A 21,774-nucleotide genomic window follows, 5' to 3' on the forward strand; every position below is an offset into this window, starting at 1 on the left:
GTGTTCTCCCTCCTTCCAGTATGCCTTCGTGGTGCAGTTGGAGGTCCAGTGTTAGAAACCCGTCGAGTGCACTGCACATTTTTCACGTTTCCTGCTTTAATCCTAATGGTTCTACAGTGGCGACCGAACTGAAAAGGTGGTATACAATATTTCGTCACCACCAGGATCTGGCGACTGGATCCCATAATCCCCAGTTGCCTTTTAAAAAGGGGCTGTATATAAGGTCTTTCTCACTTCTTCCAGCATGCCTTCGTGGCGTAACTATAGCACACTCAGCACTTATTCGAGAGGCTCAGGTTCGACCACAAAACCAAAGCAAACCTTCCCACTAGAAGAAATTTCCTCTTGGATTTTCTTATATTTGTGGTTAAGATAGGCTTGAAGTTCATGGCAAAATAGTAGAGGAATATGTATATTTACCCAATCCCTGCATGTTATCTTTGTGATGTAAAAACCATTTTTGTATTTACACTGCGATAAAATGGGAAGGAACGGAAATTTACAAAATGTGGAAAACAATTGGAACGTTCTGGCAACACGTCAACAATTCTGAAAATCTTTGTTAGTGTAGGAATGCTTTCTGGAGACTAAAGGGAGGGATGCTTTCTTGGACGACTTGGAGAAGGGAAAATGGCTAGTATTTACGTTACATATGGGACAAAACACGAAACCTTTCATGTAGCCAGCCCGTTCGGTCAGGATTTGCATTATGGTCGAACTATCAGCGTTTAGCGATATTACCACTCGGTCGCTGATGCGCATAAAGCACTTAAAGTTTTTAAGATGCTGCACTTTTCTGCATTTAAAGTTTTTAAGGGCAAACACGTAAAAACTTTAATTCTATGACATTATACCCCAGTTTTATTATTAGAAAGCGTCGTACACCACCGCTATGTCCACTTCTATTGACTCCTCACAGTGACAACCCAAAAGTATGGACAACATTTTCTCTGTATTATAATGTATTCCTTGCAATGATTTTCCATTATGGTACAGAGATCACAGACACATTGACTTATATCGAGTAAGTATAGGTGTTCCAGTTCCACTCATTATCAGTTGTGTATGTTATAGCATGATGTATTAACTAGATGTTATAGCAGTCTCATATATAAAATTTCAGCGTTCTATGGCTAATTGTTTTTCAGTTATAAGGTATTTCTCTCGCCTTGTTAGCGTGCCTTCACGGTGTGGTGGTCTGCACGCTCGGCGCGTATTCCAGAGGTCCATGATTTGACTCTCGGCGAAGGCTTTGCTCATTTTTCATCACTCCTACTTCCAAATATCCTAATGTCTCTACACAGTTATGCGTGATACATACACGCATACGTATTTGCGTACAAAAATCACGAAAAAAATCCGTTTTGAACCCACTTTAAATCCATTTCGGGAAAAAAAATATATATTTAAAAAAAAAAAAAAAAAAAAAAAAAAAAAAAAACAAAAAAAAAAAAAAAACAAAACAGTCCTTTATTCTGTCAGTACGTACAGACCTGAATGAAAGAAATCGTCCAAATGGATTCGGGAAGGGTCAAATTGGATATGTCTGTTGAAATATGGTGCCCGGAAATTTTCGCAATGTTTTCGTACGAGGAAGTAAAAATTACTGCGAAGGACCCATTACAACAGAACAAAAGAGGTTATCTTTTCCACATAGCACAAAAACGTCTTTGGAATATCATGAGGATGTTGCTCGTGGGATACATCCTCAGGACATCCCGGAATATCCCCCGAACCTCCTAAACATATCCTCCCGAGTGCTTTAATGTCACATCTTAGTATATTCTCGGGACATCCTAACTAAATCCCATGTTAGGATGTATGGGATGTTATTAGGATCTGAACTCCTACTTACCGCATCTTCGGGATATCCCACTGGCCTCCTAAACACATCCCATTATATCCTCAGAACATCCTATCTAAGTCCCATAGACAGCGTATGGGATGTATTAGGATTTAATTAGTTTAGGGTATCTGTGGGGCATCACAAGAAGTGGACACGCCTTCCCGTAATTTTACAGAATGTGGTAGATACGGCTGGAGACTGTAGTAATTAATGAATTGTAATGTTCGTATCTATGGTAATAAAATTTTTTCAGAACTATCGACTTGTTGTCATTACTTTTTACCGTACCCTTGCATCTTTGCTTTTGTGAATGATGCATTTCAGTGCGATGCGTAATACTGGACCAAATTTGAGGTGTAAAACATTTTCCGAGCCCTTGTTATACAGGGTTTGGACAAAAATATGGAAACACCTTTAAAAAAACATGTTTCTTTGCTTAATATGGTGTAGGAAACCCGTTGGCATCCAAAACAGCTTGCAGTCTTCTCGGAATGAATAAATACAGTTCCTGTATGTTTGCCAAGGGAATATTATACCATTCTTCCTGCAAAACGGTGGAAGTTCAGATAACGATGTTGGCGGTGGATAACGAGAACGCACTTTCCGTTCCAATGTAGACCACAAAGGTTCGATAATATTGAGGTCTGGTGACTGTGGTGGCCAGGGGAGATGGGACAACTCATCCTCGTGCTCAGAAAACCAGTCCTGGACAATGTGAGCTGTGTGTCCAGAAGTGGGAAACAATGTGAAAGAAGACTCGTCAGACCATATTACTCGCTTTCACTGCTCTATAGTCCAGGCTTTATGACTTAAACACCACCTTTTCCTGTTACGGGCATTAGCATCACTGATGAGTGGCTTCTCAATTGCAGCACGGCCAGCAATTCCCTGTTTATGAAGATCCTTCTAATTGTTTTGGTACTCACAGGGTTCGGTAACACAACATTCATTTCAGCAGTAACTTTTGCAGCTGTGGTCTTCTTATTTTTCGTCACAATTACCCTTAATGATCGTCTGTCACGATCACTCAGGACACACTTTCGTCCGCGCTGTGATTTAGCAGATGATGTTTTTCCGCTTTTCAAATATGCGGAATAAATCTTCGATGCAGTACCTCTTGAAACACTAAACACATCGGCTACCTTGCTTACGGAAGCACCTACCATACGTGCTCCAACAATTTACCCACGTTCGAAGTCTGTTAACTCTGACATAATGCAATGACAACCTCACATAACAGTACTCCGACAACAACTGAACTGTTTAGCACATTTACGAACTTGTATAGGTGGCGTCAGTAGTCAAAAACGCCAGCGCCACTTACATATTTTATTAAAATCAATCTTTCTTTTCAAACATGCATTTAACAAGGTGTTTCCATATTTTTGTCCATCCACTGTAGGTGTCGTTCGTTATGCGAAGCAATACATGTCCGTATGAATGACGTGATATCGGAATCACGCACCTCAACGGTACAGCAAATCAAATCATGTTATAAGGAAGGCTGATATTTGTTTTCTGAAAATATCAGAGAAACTATTTTTGGATTTTTGTGCTCGGAAGTAAATCGCGCTTTTCAGAATACTTGTCTTTCAAAGTCGTTTTCCACTCGAACAAACCAATTTTCTATACAATTATGCCATTTAGAACGAAACAAGAACATGTACAGCAGGAACATGTAATTTGAAAGCTTCAGCTGCTTCTTCTGAGCTTTTAAATCGGTGAAAACACGAAAGTTTTGTCTGATTGTTGGCAACAAGCAAAAATGTTTGCTTCTGAATTAGGCGAAAAAGAATAGTAACTTATTTTTTTTTCGGTAGTTTGAACTGAAGTGCGTGAGCTTATGTTATAATAATGTGACGTTTCTCCATGTATTTTCAGATCAAAAATAGCTTCTCGCTTACACACCAATCAGTATTAACTATTCTAAGAGCCTTCAAAGCAGCGGATTCAATACGGCAGGATTTAACACGACCATTATTCTTAGTTTTCTTGGCAGTAATTTGACTCTGTATATTTTTTTCTTTGGTATGTAATTTCAGAATCCCTTTCTTTTTTTTATACTACAGTGCATATTACGGCATATAATGCGCACTTTAATATAGAAAATACTTTTAATATAGAAAAAATCTGATGTGGACCTTCCTTGCATGGCTTATTAAATTATTCACATTTTTTCCTGCATTTCACTTACACTTATTTCTTCTAAATTCATTAGAGATACATTTCTCGTGGCCAATTGCAACCAAAAAGGGAGATGCACAACTACATGTTACAGCAGATTCGTACACAAAATTGTAACATTCTGAAGCTACTTGGTTTTGGGTTATGCGAGATACATACATGCATCACGAAATAACGTTATCGTTTTCTGAGGTTAATTCTTGATTGCTTATATTTTAAATATTTTGGTTTAGTTGAAAATCTCGTAAACATCAATGGACATCGTTTGTTAATTGTAAATTTTAGATGTAATAATATGCATAATTGCACTTTTAGGTAGTAGTAGTGATAATAGGCATTGAATTTTAGCGTTATATATTAGCATATATTTAATTAGTTTGTGACGGACATTTTTCACCTGAACTTGAAAAGCTTGGTTTGCGTTAAGAAAAAGGTATGTTAAAACTTTATGCAAAAAATAAATTAAAACGAATTTGATATAAATTTAAGCTATACCATCTGTTTCATTTTAAACTCGAATGCAATTTATTAACCATTTTAAACTTTACATGAGATAAAAAAATGTTTCCGAGAAATTTATGTTAAACATACAGCTAAGGGTCGAATAGGGTAAAATGCAATTTAAAATGTTCAGATTACACAGACGTGCACATTTTTGTTGAAAACCCGAAACATCCTTAAAATGGAGTGAAAATAAGCTTAGTAATATAAGAATTAATTTCCCTGAAATTAAAAATTATATCCCGTAAACTATATTTAAAATGAGTTCCTCAAAATGGCAAAACCAAGTAAATGTAATTACTATGGTGGTGTTTTATCGTAAATTGACGCAGCATGAAAACTTGTGCATTTATGTTCTTGCTTTCTACGGTTTCGTGGATTTGGAGTAATTGCTGATAACATTTGTTGAAGAATCAGAACACAATTTATCCGCCAGTATTACACAGCACAGTTCCTAAGACACGTTTGTATTCGTCGATAAACTACAAAAACACGCTGAAACAATCAACAACACAGACTTCAGGGTATAACGGTGAAGACACTAAACTCAAAGCCCTAAAGTACAGCTCCTGACTCGGTCGATCGCTCTCAAGCTAATCTTTGAAATCAAAACTCCACAACACTACACTAATCAATTCAAAATACTGCTACTCTCTACTCGTACAGGCAGCGTATGTATAGCTTCCTTCGAGAATATGCTCGGGAAAACAGCTAAAAATGCGTTCTCGCTCCGTCTACGGCATATCGCCAATTTTGTCGCCAAATGGGCGATTTCGTGCCAAATTTGGCAACCCTGCCACTTTCTGGTAACCCTATCCCCGCTTTGCGCGGAAGCTATCTTACCGCAGCTGGACATTTAACATATAATAAAGGAAAAACTTAATACTTAAACAACAGTATATATAATAAAGGAAAAACTAAGTTGATCTGCTTATTTCTCTGGATCGTTTGCGTACGAGATTTGTGAGAAATATTTCTCTTAGGCGGCAAATATTTCCATTTTGACACGGCATGAAATGTACTGAAATGTACGAAGTGTAAAGCAATTAACAGTTTCCTTCGAGGTATATAAAAAACTCATGTTTCTAATAAGGATTCCAATGTCCAAATGTTTCTGCGATCAACAAAAAATTAAAAAGCAGTGCTTTATTTTTGCACTATAGCTTTTTTGCAATTTTCGATTTATTTATGTATTTGAATATTTTTGAATATACATTCCTTATGCTTTCAGTATTTGCATTTTGGAGTTTTCAAGAGATATACTGTATCATAACATCCTCACTCTTCGTTCCAATTAAAACCCAAGGAAGAACGTATTTAGATTAAATTATTGTACAGGGAATAAAAAAATACTTAAGTACAGTAATATTTTGAATAAAGAGTAATTTAAAACTGTATTCCACCAAGATTCATTGACACCGTTAATTTAGTTAATTAATCATTACTATAAGAGAACTATTGATTAGAAATTAGCGTATTTAACATTAATATATTATTTAAGATATTACTAAATATAAAACAGTGGAAATATAATCAAAGAAATTCTACTTTATGACTTATTCAAAGGAAATCCATAACGGACGTTGATTGGCTTTCTAATAACAGCCTAAGGGAATTCAGATGACACATAATTAATTATTGATTAAAGCTAGTTGCAAGGAAATTTAGCTTAATTATGATTAATTAGCTTAATTAGCATAGCTTAATTAGCTTAATTAAATTAGCTTAATTAGCTTAGCAATGAAATATTGTGTCATTAAACATAATTTAATGACACAATATTTCATTGCTTTGGATGAATGTGTGTTCATGTTAACGTGAAGAAAGACTCTATGTACTGAACATCGTTCTTCGTCATTCATAACAGGTAATTTGAAATTTTAAATGTGTATTTTAATTTGTATAAATTTTCAGCTATTTTTCAGAGATTTATAAATATAGTTTTCCGAAATTTACTAAACAGATAATTGTCCTACACAAATGACATCATTATACCATCTTTTGATGAAACTAAAAATACCAAAAGACATATTAAATATATAGAACAAATTATCGAACCTGCAAATCATTATGGATTAAAAATTAGGTTTAACAAATTAAAGTATTGTTACGGATTTTGTATATATATAAATAACTTTAGCGAAATTGTATGTGAAATTGTAGTATTTTTTTGGATTGTGTGATTTTTTGAATTTTTGGGAAATCGTAGTATTTTTTTTAATTGTGCCGAAAAAATAATACAACGGGGACAAGACTATTTAATACTGAGTAAATGGCTCTAGCGCTCAGTTGGCGAGATATTGCCAAGCTAGCGATGGCTTTGGCAACAAATATGGCGAGAAATCACCAAAAGTCGCCAAACTTTGCGACCATTTGGCGACATTTTGGTCCGGTCCCTTTACACATTTTGGTCCTCCTTGACTATAACTGGTATTGTGATCGAATAAATATGCTTGATGCCTATAGGTAACTATAACCGTATCCTGCCCCCATATGCCTTCCAGAAATTTCGAAAAAGTACTAAAGACTTCTCGGCGGCTGGGAGAGAAATATGTAAGACCGGCAAGGGCATCATTTTCAGCGTGAGTTCGAAGTATTGAGATATCTCCGTGATGCTCTCTGCAGTGGGTTATGTCTAACGTTCTTAGTATTTTGAAGTGTAACTACTGCCTGTACTCTGTGATACTGAGAACAGCTGTACGAGTATTTTTGTGGAATGTTCCAGACATGTAAAATGTTCCTTTTTGAAAAATAAATTTTATCAAGCTACAATGTTTCTGTGTGCATTCAGTATACTACGAAACAGTATTTTAAGAAAAACAGGCTGGATTTTTATAATTGAAACTTTTGTGATTAAGAATGGTTATTTGTGATTTAAAAATTAAAATGGCTCTTAAATACCCTCAACCAATAGTCGTAAACCTTGCTCAGAATACTTTTTTTTGATAAATAATATATTTTATATATATACCGGGTGGTCATAATTAAACTGACAGTGCTCACAGTGTTCCGTAGCGCGATCTATTTGCGAGAATGACGCCACATTTTGTAGGAAGATTAAACAAGACGGGGGACGAAGGAATCAGCGAAAAAAACAAATTAGTTCCAAAAGTCACCGCTAGGGGAATATTTGACGCTGTGTTATAGAAAATAGAGTGTTAACAAATGCAAATAAATACGGAAATTACCTTTTATTTTGCATTCAAATGAGGTTCAATGTGGCTACCGTTGTTGTGGACCATATATTGCATTCTGTGCACAGTATGCACAACAGCAGAAAGTAACATGTCTGCAGGAATCTCCCGTACAGTCCGTGATATGTTATCCTTCAACGTAGCCAAGTCCTGGACCACTCCTTGATAGACCTTGGACTTAAGGTAACCCCATAGCCAGAAGTCGCATGGGGTAAGATCGGGCGATTGAGGTGGCCATGCAGTTGGAAAGTAGCGGCTAATGACTCTTTCTGTTGTGAATTTCTGTCGTAGCATCTGTTGCACCCGTACAGCAACGTGTGGAGGGGCTCCATCTTACATGAAAATGATTTCCCCCAGGCATTGTCTTTGCTGAAGTGCCGGAATGACAAAGCTGTTCAACATGTGGCGATATTTCTCTCCGGTAACAGAACAGGTTTCCGGTCCTGTCGGGGTAATGTTCTCATAGAAGAATGAACCTACGATAAATTCCGCTGTGAACCCACACCAAACAGTTACCTTTGGTGAATGTATGGGAATTGCTGTGACTGCATGTGGTGGTTTGTCATCCCAAATTTGGCAGTTCTGGGTATTCACAGTTCCATTCAGGTAAAAGTGGGCCTCGTCTCCCCATAAGATTTTCCACAGCCAATCATCATGCACCTCCATTCTGGCAAGAAAGGTGAGAGCAAAAGTCAATCACTTATCATGGTCGGGGTACAGTAACTCCTGTACACGGCTGATCTTGTACGGATAGAAGTTGATAATCTTTTGTAAGATTTTCCATACCGTACTGTAAGGCATCTCCATATTCCGAGCTACTCCACGAGCGCTAGAGGTGGCAACAATATTGTTTGGTCCTCTGTCGACAATCGCCGTGGCAACTGCTTCGATTGTATCCTGTGGTACAGGTTTTCGTCCTCTGCCTGACTGAACCTTCAGAGAACCTGTTTTCTCAAACGTCGCAACCATTGCTTTTAGCCCATTAACTGACACAAGACCGTTACCTTTACGCATTTTTTTGTGCGTTCTAAAAGCAAGAAGAGCGGTTGACGCGTTTCACTGGTTGAGGTAAAAGAATTTGACAAGTAACGCACGCTGGACTAAAGAAAGAGACATTGCACATAAACTTTCAATCCGATTGATTCGAAACGTAACACATTGCCTTTTAAAACCCAAGCAGCGGGCACTGTGCGAATGGATGTAACGTGAAATTTGAATAAAGAACTTCTTCTGCTCAGCGTACGTGATATTGCAGATCACGAGACTTTATTGGTGTTTATGTAGATTTTACGCTTTTTTAAAAGTGTTGCCATATTGCACTTGAACTAAATCAGAAAATGTGCATAATAAAAGGTAATTTTATTCCGTATTAATTTGCATTTGTTAACACTCTATTTCCTATTACACAGCGCCGAATATTCCCCTAGCGGTGACTTTTGGAACTAATTTGTTTTTTCGCGGAATCCTTCGTCCCCCGTCTTGTTTAATCTTCCTACAAAATGTGGCGTCATTCTCGCAAATAGATCGCGCTACAGAATGCTGTGAGCACTGTCAGTTTAATTATGACCACCCGGTGTATATATATATATATATATATATATATAAAGAATTCTTACCTAGAAATAAAATCACTGAATGCTTTTAGAAAGATAACGGCAAATAAAGATTTGATGAAGAAGACTCATGAGCTTTGAACAATCGCAAGGTGTATCGAAGAAATCTCTATTAATTTATGCTGTGGTAAATTTGCTTAAATATTTGTATTTATTTGATTGTATTTCGGTTTTTATGTATTTTTGTGCCGTTTGTATTTATTTGTTTGTATTAATTATTTGCTTGTATTTATTTATTTATTTGCGTATTTTATGTATATTCTTGCTTAATCGAATTGATAGTTGTTCATGGTTTTTATAAGGCATTGTATCGTTGCAGATCTTTTAAGTCTGAATAAATCGAGTTTCGAATCCTGAATATAGCTTGTAGAATCATTAGGAATTATGGACGCAGGCGTCGTGAAAAATGAGCAGTGCCTTCTCCGAGACCTTTCGACGCGCCGAGTGTGCTGGCCATTACACCACGTAGGCATGTCAAGAAGGCGGGAGAAATACCTTATATACTCCCCCTTTTAAAGGGCGACTGGGGATTACGGGACCCATTCTCCAAATCCTGGTGGTGAAGAATTATCATACACAGCCTTTTTTACTTCGGGCGCCACTGTAGAGTCATTAGGATATTTCGAAGGAGGAGTCGTGAAAAATGAGCGATGCCCTCGCCGGGACTCGAACCTAGGCTCTCTGTAATACGCGCCGAGTGTGCTGGCCGTTACACCACGAAAGCATGCTAAGAAGGCAGGAGAACTATAACTATCTTGTAAGCTTAATCAGAACCTGAGATACGAGCAGAAACTCTCCTGACGAGCAGCTATGAGCCGAAAGACTCCTGACGCTATAGCGATATTTGGCGATTTTTCACCAACTTTAGCGATATTTTGGAAGTTTTCGGTAATCGCATTTTCGGAGCTCCAGGAGCGATTTTCCCTGAAGTTTCTAGACGTGTTCGGCAACCCTATAAATACAATAGTCGTATGACTATTAGCTTCTGCTTATTAATACTAGTTGTTACGGTGTGTAATACAGAGTGTTTTATGAGTAAAAATTAAGAAACGAGAGGAAAAAAAGGAGTTCGCTGCGAGCATGCAGTTCTAGCAATTATTGAAGCATTAAATTTTTCGAATTTTTTAACTTGTTTTTCTTTCGAGCTCAAATTGGTGTAAACTACGCTGCATTTGAGGAAAAACTGAAAAGTGCGATAAGAATAGCTTATATTTTCAGACAGATTCTGCCGTTAGAAAAATTTGATTAAATCAACAAGCATAGTCCTGAACTCTAGTTACTGAAGTTGTTGTCTTAAATAGTTGCTGCGAATTAGAGCTACTTGTTTATAAATCGATAACATTTTGCAAACAGTTAATGCCGCAATGAATGAGGACAAAGAAATGCAAGCAATCAGAAGCGCTATAGAAAACAGGAATCGAATTCAGCTGCCGTAATTGCATGGAGCATGGTGCGCATTGTTACACAAATGCACAAATTTACTTACGATATGATACAGAAGTTCCAGTATCATTAGAATATATGCAATTAATTAGGAATTAGGATAATTAGGAATTTTCTTGATGTATGGAATATATAGGAGCTAAATGGAACGTTGAATGGTCTAGACATTATTCGCGTTCCTAAAATATCAGGTAGGGGGAGGCACTGAAATAAATATCGTGTATTGTGTGAATTCTATTTTGATAACCCACTGAAGAGAGGAATATGGAAGGTTTTTCATAGTCTTTACGCAAATAAGATCTACTATCCCGTATTTAATATATGGACCATGAGACTAATGACAAAATTATAAGAATAATGTGGTGATTATGTAGAAATTTATAACATTCTTTTGATTCTGCTCCAATAAAATCACAGGTACAATGGAATAATCGTTAAGCAAATAAAACTTTATATTTATTAACTCTTTTGAAATAAATTTCGAACCAAAGAACAACACTAATTGAGGAAGCAAGAGAATTCTCTATATAAATTTACTTTAAAAATATTGTTACAAAATGTACAGGAGCGGCAAGATGCCTTCTCCGCAAAGCAGGTTTAGGGTTGCCATAAATAGCAAGAAAGGCAAAGTTGCCACATTTGGCGAGAAATCGCCCATCTGGCGATATTTGGCGACAAAATTGGCAATATGCCATGGACGGATGGAGAACCTTCTGGAACGAATTCTTACCGGTTTAGAACCCAAAATGTTCTCGAACACAAGCCGAAAGCTATATAAACTCCTCTGGTCCGCAGTCAGTGAGTGTGCCTCGTCTAGACTGCGAGATAGTCAGGATCGAGTGTGTGTGCCTCAACTAGCGAGCTGATAAAGAGTGCCTCGTCGAGAGGGCGAGTGAGAGTGTGCCTCGTCGAGAGGGCGAGTGAGAGTGTGCCTCGTCGAGTGCGAGATAGTTAGTATCGTGTTGGTGTCTCGTCTAGCAAGTCAATCTCTGCGGAGTCGATCGAGTTAACAGCCGGGCATCGAGTGCCGAGTGGGTCGTCGAGTTCACCGAAGGAGTCTCTTAGTGTATCGCGGTTAGTGCATCGTCGAGAGAGCGTGTTGAGTTCCGGGAACGACTGAACCGAAGAGCTGTGCTCTATGTGTCGTCGAGTGCATCGCGAGTTGTAGCGTGGAGAGTCTCGAGAGTACGTGGAGTTCCGAGGGCGACCGAGAAGAGTCGGGAGCTGTACTCTGGTGCTTTGCAGTGAAGCTGTCTCCACCGTGATAGCTTGATAACCTGAAAGCTGTGTCGCTGATTGTGTCAGCATGTTTATAGTAGTTCTTCGACGACTGTAACGAGATTTTGGAGCTATCCTGAGAATATTGGTAAATAAAGTGTGTTTCAATGCAAGTTGTGTTGTCATTATTCACTCCAAATCCATACGAACCCCTTACGAACGTAACAATATATTTGGAGTTTTTAGACAATGCTTACAAAGATATGTCTATGTAAGTAACTGTCTGGGTATTTAGTTTGCACTGTGACGAAGAAGAATTCGCTGTATTTATGACAGACCTTGTCGTAAGGTTATTATTTAACCACTTATTATGATTTCGATCTTTACTATAACTTCTTCTTTCCGTATTCCTCAGCAGAAAGCAAATGATAGCCATTATTTAAATTGGGGTTTCTGGATTTTAAGACAAAGCGTGTTTCTGGCTTCAAGGACATTCTGAGTGTTAGTTTCTTGCCACCTCTGATAGTTGTAACTATTTCTCTCTGCAGTCTATCGCTGCCGACATTTTGATTTTGATGCTTCGCTAGAGTTACTTAACCAACTTCTACTAATACGTAGGAGAGTACAGTGATGAAAGTTAAATAAAAGTAAATAATGAAAATGAAAGTAAATATTTTTTATTACTTACATTTGAAAAGCACATTATTCAGCTATTTTCTACATAATCTCCATATAAATTAAGACACTTATCATAACGGTACATGAGCTTGTTAATTCCATCGTCACAGAATGTTGCCAGTAGAGAGTACAACCATGACGGACGTCTGCATGCATTTCCTAATCATTGTCGAAGCGTTGTGTTGCAAGACAGGTCTTCATGTGTGGGAACAAGTGGAAATCACTAGAAGCAAGGTTCTGACTGTGCGGTGGATGACCAAATAACTCTCATCCGAAACCATCTAAGAGTCGTCCAGTTTGAATGGCTGTGTGGTGGCGTGCGTTGTCATGAAAAAAAAAAAAAAAACAAAAAAAAAAAAACTTGGAACTCAACTTTCCTCGGCGCTTACTGTGTATCGCTTTTCTTTATTTCTTTAATATTTCACAATATTTCTCATTATTTATTGTTCACCACATTCGAGGTAATCCACCAGAAGCACACCTTCCCTGTTCCAGAAACAGTTGCAGTGATCTTTCTGATGAAGAATGTTTGCAAACATTTTCTTGGTTTTCTGGGAAAACTTGCGTGACCCTATTCCATAGACAATTGTTTTGTCTCAAAAGTCATGAAATTTGCCCAAGTCTCGTCTTCTGTTGCGACACGGTCGAGAAGTGATTCACCATGTATTCACCACCATTCATGTAATATTTCCCTAAATGCATGAGTGGCTTGTCGGGACAAGTATTGCAATAATATGTCGTTTGATGCCTTTTTCTGGATTCATTTCTCTGAGAACAGACTTTGTGATAGATAAGAAAAGATAAGATTTCAGATAAGAAAATCTTATGTTCATTTAAATGGATATCGTTTTACCCTTCATAAGATTATACAGAAGAGCGTATGAAGCCCCTTCGAAGACACTAAACGTAAACAGTTATTGCTCCGCATCGAGTTTCCGCATCAAACCAAGTGGTGAGCGAAAGTCGCCTCTCGAGTTTCCGCATCAAATCACGCGGTGAGTGAGAGTCACCTCTCGAGTTGCAGCATCAAATTACGCGGTGAGTGAAAAGTCATACCTCTCGAGTTGCGGTAGCAAATCACGCGTTGAGCGAGAGTCACCTCTCGAGTTGCGGCATCAAATCACACAGTGAGTGAGAGTCACGTCTCGAGTTGCGGCATCAAATCACGCGGTGAGTGAGAGTCACCTCTTGAGTTGCGGCATCAAATTACGCGGTGGGTGAGAGTCACCTCTGGAGTTGCGGCATCAAATCACATAGTGAGTGAGAGTCACCTCTCGAGTTGCGGCATCAAATCACATGGTGAGTGAGAGTCACCTCTCGAGTTGCGGCATCAAATCACATGGTGAGTGAGAGTCACCTCTCGAGTTGCGGCATCAAATCACGTGGTGAGTGACAGTCACATCTCGAGTACAAAGGGTTAAATTTATTTGTTCTGTTTAGTTGTCTTCCCACGAGCTGTGGCTGATATTGTAGCAGAAGAGAGTACGTGTTTATGTTCTAAATTTTATTTAAGTAAAAATGTTGTTTAAGCCTTTCTGACGACTTTTAGTTACTTCAGGCATTTTAGTTGCTTCAGACCTAGCGATAATCAGCATTACGTCTGTTCGGCTTTTTGGACTAGTTACCATTACCAGATCAACTACCACTGTACAATGTCATAAATGTAATGAATTCTTTATGTTCTATGATTATCTTTTATGGTTCAACTGCTATAAAATGATAAGCATAGACTATAACAATTAGGAAGCCTCACTGGATACACGTCCTGTATACAGAGATGACATTAGGGCAATTAATAATCAGTTCGCAGTAAAACACTGAAGATCTTTAGAAAGATAACAGGAAATAAAGATTTAATGAAGAACCCTCACGAGTTTTGAACGATCTTAAAGTGCATCGAAGAAATCTCTGTTATCATCTTTGTAGTAAAATTACAGAAATATTTGTATTTATTTGACTGTATTTCGTTTTAAAATATTTTCCTAGTGTTTTTTTATTGTTTTCATGTATTTATTTGTTCGTTCGTTCTTTCCTAAATCGTTCGATTATTTAATTAGATGTGATCTGGATCACGAAATAGTTAGCTTATTTAAACTCAATGCAAGCTACTTTGTGATACTATCATAGATTTTAATCTCTTTCGCTAAGATTCGCGGTACAGCGTAAATATAGCATGCCGCTGATACATTTTTCGGTTCCGCTTTCGCGATAGCAGGTACTTGTTCCATAAATGTGTCACGAAAGTTAAGGCACAAGTAGAACTGAATTAAAGATATAAGAAAGAGGCTATGTGTGTAAAGGGGCTATCGATGCTTGTGTGATATGCAAAGTCAATTTTACAGGGAAAAACAAAACAAAACAAAAAAACTATCCTCTTCCTCACAAGAATGTCAGGAGTCAACAGCAAAAAATTATGAGATCGATGTAACTAAAATCCACGTAATTCAGCATTTTTAAAACGTTTTCTGACATTCTTTTTTAAGAGGCTCGCCAGCGGCCGAGCGGTAACGTCACCGAACACTGGTAGTTCGGTCCGGGATTCGAATCCAAGCAAACGGGCTTGCCGCACGGACGTTTTCGTCGTTTTCTTCATGTGCAACGTATATACGAGCCGGCTTTCCTTAGAAAGTCCTCCACGAAAGTATCTCTCCTCTTAGGCGAGGTAGCCCTCGCATGCTTTGCCGTAATCAAATAAATCAAACCACTCTTTTGAGAAACAGGCTAAGTTTTTATTGCTTCTGAAAAATTTGACTTTTGTCACATAGGCCCTTCTTACAGCTTCGGATTCTATTATCTAGATATATTTTGTTTGCTTTTTACTGCGGTAACTGCCACACACCCCAGTCATGAAATCATTACACTATAAAATGTTTTATCTCCTCTTTCTTTATTTTTCGTGATGTAATTAGAAGCATAGTTGATGAATATTCGAAAAATCCAGGGTTCGAGTCCTAACGAGTGCACTGTTCTTTTTCCCTGTCTCCTGCTGAAAAATAACGTAATGACTCTACAATGGCGCCCGAACTAAAAAGGTGGCGGACGATACTCCGTCATTATCAGGATTTGGCGATTAGGTGCTCTCATCCCCAGTCGTCCTTTAAAAGGGGAAGAATATAAAACATTTTCTGCCTCCTTTTCGCATGCCTTCATAGTGTAACTGGGAGCACACTAGACGCGTATTCGGAGTGTCTGGTGTTCGAATCTCGGCAAGGGCACTGCACATTTTTCACGTCTCCAGTATGAAAAGCCCTAATGCCTCTATAATAGGCTTAATGTAGTTTGAAAAGTTAAAATTCTAATTATAATAACGTATAGCAAGGCAAAAATACCTGTTTTGAATTTGAATTGTGTTTTAAAAAGTAAAATATGCTTTAAGACAAAATAACACGCCGAGCAAATACTAATTCAGAAGTCAAACAACAAAAATCAGCGTTATATTTTCAAATTTTCACAGGACTAGTTTCGATGGCTTTACCGAACCACCATCCTCAGCTGCAAAAGAGCAAATGAACAAGATAGGATATAATGATTAGATAAGATAAGAAAGCCTGGACAGAAAATAAGCTAATGGCGCCATCTCTTGATGAAACCAGAACTAAAACATAATTTCTTTAAAGGCCGAAGGCGAAGATGGATTGGAATTAGGATCGTAAACTAGAACAGAAAGATTTTTTTGAACGTGAAATGCCTCTTTAAAATCCAGTTCTCCAATTTGGATTCAAATTATTCGAAAAACATCTTCTATTGGAGAACTGGATGGCGCCACTATCTTATTTTCTGTCCAGGCTTTCTTATCTTATCTAATCATTATATCCTATCTTGTTCATTTGCTCTTTTGCAGCTGAGGATGGTGGTTCGGTAAAACCATCGAAACTAGTCCTGTGAAAATTTGAAAATATAACGCTGATTTTTGTTGTTTGACTTTTGAATAAAATATGCTTTGTTACTATGTGAGCCGAGGTTTGGCTATGCTGTTTTGTACATTGAGGTATATGCTATTTCATACATTCAGGTAATCTGAAATTTCTTGAATGTATAAAACAGCATAGTAAGCAGCATAGGTTTGAAGGAAGTTATGCTACAACATAGCATCACTTCTTTCAAAAAGCAAACAACTGTATCCCATTTTCTCGAAATGTGTTAATAACATTTTTAGCTTATCCTTTTTAAAATACATAAGTGTCCCAAAGTTGAAAACATTTGAAAAATTATGACTTAAAAAAATTGGCATATCAGAGTGGTATTTATGGCTAAAAGCTTATGATAGCGACAGTTTTTTTTTACTCAAAAATAAATTTTGTTAATATCTCCATCGATCAATGATGCCATAGCTCCATATTATAAACAAAACGAATACATTTAAGTTTGTAAACAACTTATTTTTCTGCATCTGAGATCATATTAGAATAATGTTAATAATATGGTAATTCATCTTGAGCTTTCAGTTACTTAGCATCTTTTAAACGATTTTAATTTATAGATTTTTACCCAGAATCATACAGTGCCATCTATCGTTAAAAATTTAAGCTAAAATATATTTTCACCCCCCCCCCCAAACATCCTCTAAATCACATTCTAATAAGAATTTGTTGGCTTAATACGACTTAAAAACAGTTTATTGACTTAATATGTGTTATTTATTTATTTAATGATTTAACAATTTATTGATTTAATATTTACTATTTATTTATTGATTTAACAATTTATTAATTTAATGTTTATGCTTTATTTATTGATTAAATATTAATTATTTTTGTATTAATTTAATATTTATTCTTTATTTATTATTTAACAATTTATATTAACATTTAACATTTAATATGTTAATCACATTAACATATAATGTGATTTAAAAATGGGCCCAAATTTAAGGGGCACCCTGTATTAAGAGTTATTGATGTAATTAAAAAATAATTAGAAAAATAAAATTTATTAAATTATTTTTCAAATTAAATTAGTAATTTTGAATGCATTTGTCTCTTAAATTAAAATTTTTCATTGCGAAAAATAATTTAAATCTTTTGAGATGGCAACATTAAATTTGCATTATAGATTACCACAAATAAATTTTTTCTCTATTTTTATTAATAATCGAAGAACAAATGAAGAAATCATGAAATATTTTTATTATATTTTAATCACATTTTATTGTAAATCACGTAGGAATCACAAATCTGTAATATTAACTGCACTTATGGCTTGAGTTACTCATTTTAATGTAAGAAATAATAGAAAACCATTTGCTTCTTTCTAATACAAACTATTAAGACTCAAATATCCGTGCTGAAAATGATATTAATCTTTAAAGTATTCCGTCTGTAAGCGCAATATTCTGATCCTCATAATAGGAAAACATTAATTAAGGTTCTCCACTGAGTAAATTACAGTCAAAAGAGTCTCTTAAAAATAATAAATTCGGATAAAAGTTGCGGAAACGTTAATCACAAGCATCTATTCTATTACGTACATTAAATTGCAAAGTGCTATGTTATGACACTTGGATACACTTATCCATTGCATCCGCCATTTTTGATCACAGTGGAATTTAAAATGATTAATAAGCACTGTTAATTTATAAATATATTATAAATATATTAAAAGCTGGTAAGACGGAAAATATTTTAGATAAAGAATAAAAGTACTTATTTAAATTTATCATAGTTACTGTAATAATTGTGTCCTGGGAAAAGGCCCACTAGCGGCTGAGCGGTAAAGTCGCTGAATACTGGTAGTTCAGTCCGAGGTTCGAATCACGCACATGGGCTGGCTGCATGACGTGAATATGAGCCAGTTTCCCTTAAAAAGTTCTCCACGAAGGAATCTTTCCCCTCAGGCAGATAGCCTCGTGTGCTTTGTCATAATCAGATAAACCAAACCAAAACTAAGCTACCTGTCTAAGGGAAGGGATGCTTTCATGGATGACTTACTAAGAAAAACTGGTTACGTTACACGTTTAAAACCAAACGTGTCCTTCCGACCAACCCGTTCAGTGGGATTTGAAGCAGTTGAATTACAGGTGTTCACTTGTCTTATTCACTAGGTTATTGATAGTCATGCTTTTAAAAGATTCTGATGAGTGATATATAATTAATAAATGTTGTATTAGTTATTTCTTAAATTAGCATTTACCTACATTTAATATAAAAGAGTCTGTTTTGGGAGGCGTTATTTTAGTCCCTACAAGAGATCGAGATTTTCATGTAAATAGAAGACTTTTGTAATATCATGACACATGCGCATTTGTTTTGCTTTGATGCAATGCCAATTGCATTCAGCAGTTTTAAAATTTAAAATGGAGTTGTTCAGCATCGATATTTTTTTATAAATAATGACCTATTGACCGATCATTTGTAGTTGTTGTTACTAATCTCACTTCTCTTATATCAGAACAAGCGATTGCACCTGTCGTTGGCAAGAGTCTTAGGCACTGTAAAGGTAACAATATGACTTTGCATACCTTCGCCCCGACTTTTGAAGGAGAGCATCCCGAGAGAGGATCTCAGGCTCGCCGCATATTTTGAGTGCCCCCATGCCGCACAGACACTGTACATTTGCAAACATCCATACCTACTCTGGGATTGGAATCCGGGGCCTTCGGTACGACAGTTCAGAGTCACTGAACACTATTCCGGCTGGGCGGCAACGATGATTTAATGCACATTTCGGGAAAGAAAAGGGGGTGACAGCTCTATATATCTCCCGTTCCAATTGACGAAATTCAACTTGCGTGTTTCATGTCTCGAAAGCGCGACGTAGGATATATATAATATTTATATATAGTATTGTTCTAATACAGGTATTTTGACACAAAAGTAAGACATTTTCTGAAATGACATGCCAATTTTTTTCCATATTTCGATTCTACGACTCAAATTACGCCAAACTACCCAGTTTTGTTAAAATAGCACGAGCAGTTTTTAAAAAAATTAGCTGTCAAAGTTTTAGCTCCTGAATGTGAATTGAATTTGATGTGTTTACTAGTCGAAAGGGACTTTGTCCCTGAAGGACTATTGTTTTCGCTTTACGATTTTGCGTTGAATCACTATAAATGTCCGTTTCACTTTTCAAACTGATGCCACCCAATGTTAGAGTCCTGCATTATGTTTGAAGAAATTAAATAATGAAAAATCTGCATAAATTTATGTGTATATTTCTCGCATTGTGATAAAACAACGATACATAGAGCCATCCAATTTTGAATGACTTGTCAATTTATTTTTAGTCCAAAGGGGCTTTGTCCCTGAAGGACTATTGTTTTCGTTTTGCGATTTTGCGTCGGACTCATAAACGTCGGTTCACTTTTCAAACTGTTGCCACAAAATGTTAGAGTCCTGCATTACATTTGAAGAAATTAAATAATGAAAAATCTGCATAAATGATTGTCTATTTCTCGCATTGTGATAAAACAATGGTACATAGAGCCATCGAATTTTGAATGACGAAATCCTACTGCGAATATGGGCATCTGAAATCCCAAATTTGGAATTTGTTTTATTATAGATTTTATATTTTGTAAAACTTTAACGAATTTTTGATTTACAAACTCAATGCTTTAAAAGCGAGAAATGGCAACGTTATATAGAAAAAAAAATACTTTTATCTCCAGCTCGCGAGACTGTGTATATCGGAAATTCTAAAGATATGCTTAATTTAACATTATTTTGCGATATTGCTCTTGAACTGAATTTTATGGTTTAAGTGCAAAGAACATGATATTTAATAAATAAAGGTAACACTCAAAACGTTAAAAAAACGCCCCTTTGGACGTAATTTAAAATCTGAAACATTTCAGATTTTTTTTTTTTTTCTTAATTCATCATGAGTTCGAAGGGAAAAAAGTGCAAACACAATGATGACTATATTAGGTACGGTTTTGCTGTCATACAAAAAAATGATGTCGACCAACTACAATGTATTATCTTTATGAAGTACTGAGCAGTGATGTGAGGAGACCTCGTCTCGAGCGACTTTTTTTCATATTGTATATTACTGTAAATGCACTTCATTCTGTATTACGTATTATATTTATGTTTCTTCATTTCATATTCCCGCTTCCCGAAGTAGTTAGCAAGCTTCATACCCTTCCCCCACACATTGCCTGACTCGCCATTGATGTCACATTGCCAGCTCTTGGGCTTTCTAGACGTCTATGGTTTTCGCTCGAGAAGTAAAGGGCTTCATTTCTCTTTCCCTAAAATTTCTACCTCGAATGGAGAATATCTCTTTGCGTATTTTCATATTCCAGTGCCCGACCGAGATTCTCTGAGGAATTGGCAAGAGCATGATTTACCTAACCTGCTGAAGGGCAGTATTACAGACAAAATATCAAAGTATCGAAGGGCGTTAAAAGACGAGCTGAAGGTACTTTTTCTTGCTACAAAATATACAAGTTTGAAATAACCTGGAAGTGGATAATACTGAATTCTTTACTTAATCATCTGAAAAAGCGCTCGAAGCTACGTAAGAGTTGTCGCAATTCATCGTAAAGGTCAAGAAAAGTCATATTATTAAAGAAATACTGTCCAAAACCCCGTCTATTGCAGCTAGTATTGCTTTTGGAGTAAAATGTAAACAAAAACTTTCACAAAATACCACATTGTGACAGCACTGTGAAATGTCGTATTGTAGATATAGCCGAAGACATAAAAAATATCAGTTAATACAGGCCGCGAAAGAATCAAATGTTTTCGTAATATAGTTGGACGAGAGCATAGAGTTTGAAAAATATTGTCAATCGTTAGCTTTCGTTCGGTACATACAAAATGAAACAATTAAAAAAAGATGCTATTTTCTACAGGATTAAAGAATATTTCAAAACTATAATGACATAATATATAATACAGAATATATTATAATGACATATATAATGACAGAAATCTCTGAATTCTCTTGCAAAATATGAACTATCATGGCAAAACCTAACACAGACAAAGCTCCGTCAATGCGTGGATCTCGCTTAGTTCGTGACGTTGCTCCAGTAATTTCATACGTGTTGCTTTAGGAGCGTGAGGCCTTAGTCGTGGTTGAACACTATTCTTTTGCTATTTCTAGCCCTTTTTGTTTGACTGCTTCACTGAGTTTCATAATTGTTGGTAGT

At 36.5% G+C, this 21,774-nt stretch overlaps 1 protein-coding gene across 2 annotated transcripts in view; it reads right to left on the reverse strand.

Annotated features, from left to right (window-relative positions):
- LOC118202108 (glutamate-gated chloride channel-like) overlaps positions 1 to 21,774 on the reverse strand; it is a 410,115-nt gene that overhangs the window by 48,104 nt on the left and 340,237 nt on the right. The window lies entirely within an intron of this gene.

Source organism: Stegodyphus dumicola, chromosome 11 (genome assembly GCF_044657685.1).
Source record: "Stegodyphus dumicola isolate Sdum_Otavi_A_Nest chromosome 11, ASM4465768v1".
Taxonomy (NCBI): domain Eukaryota; kingdom Metazoa; phylum Arthropoda; class Arachnida; order Araneae; family Eresidae; genus Stegodyphus; species Stegodyphus dumicola.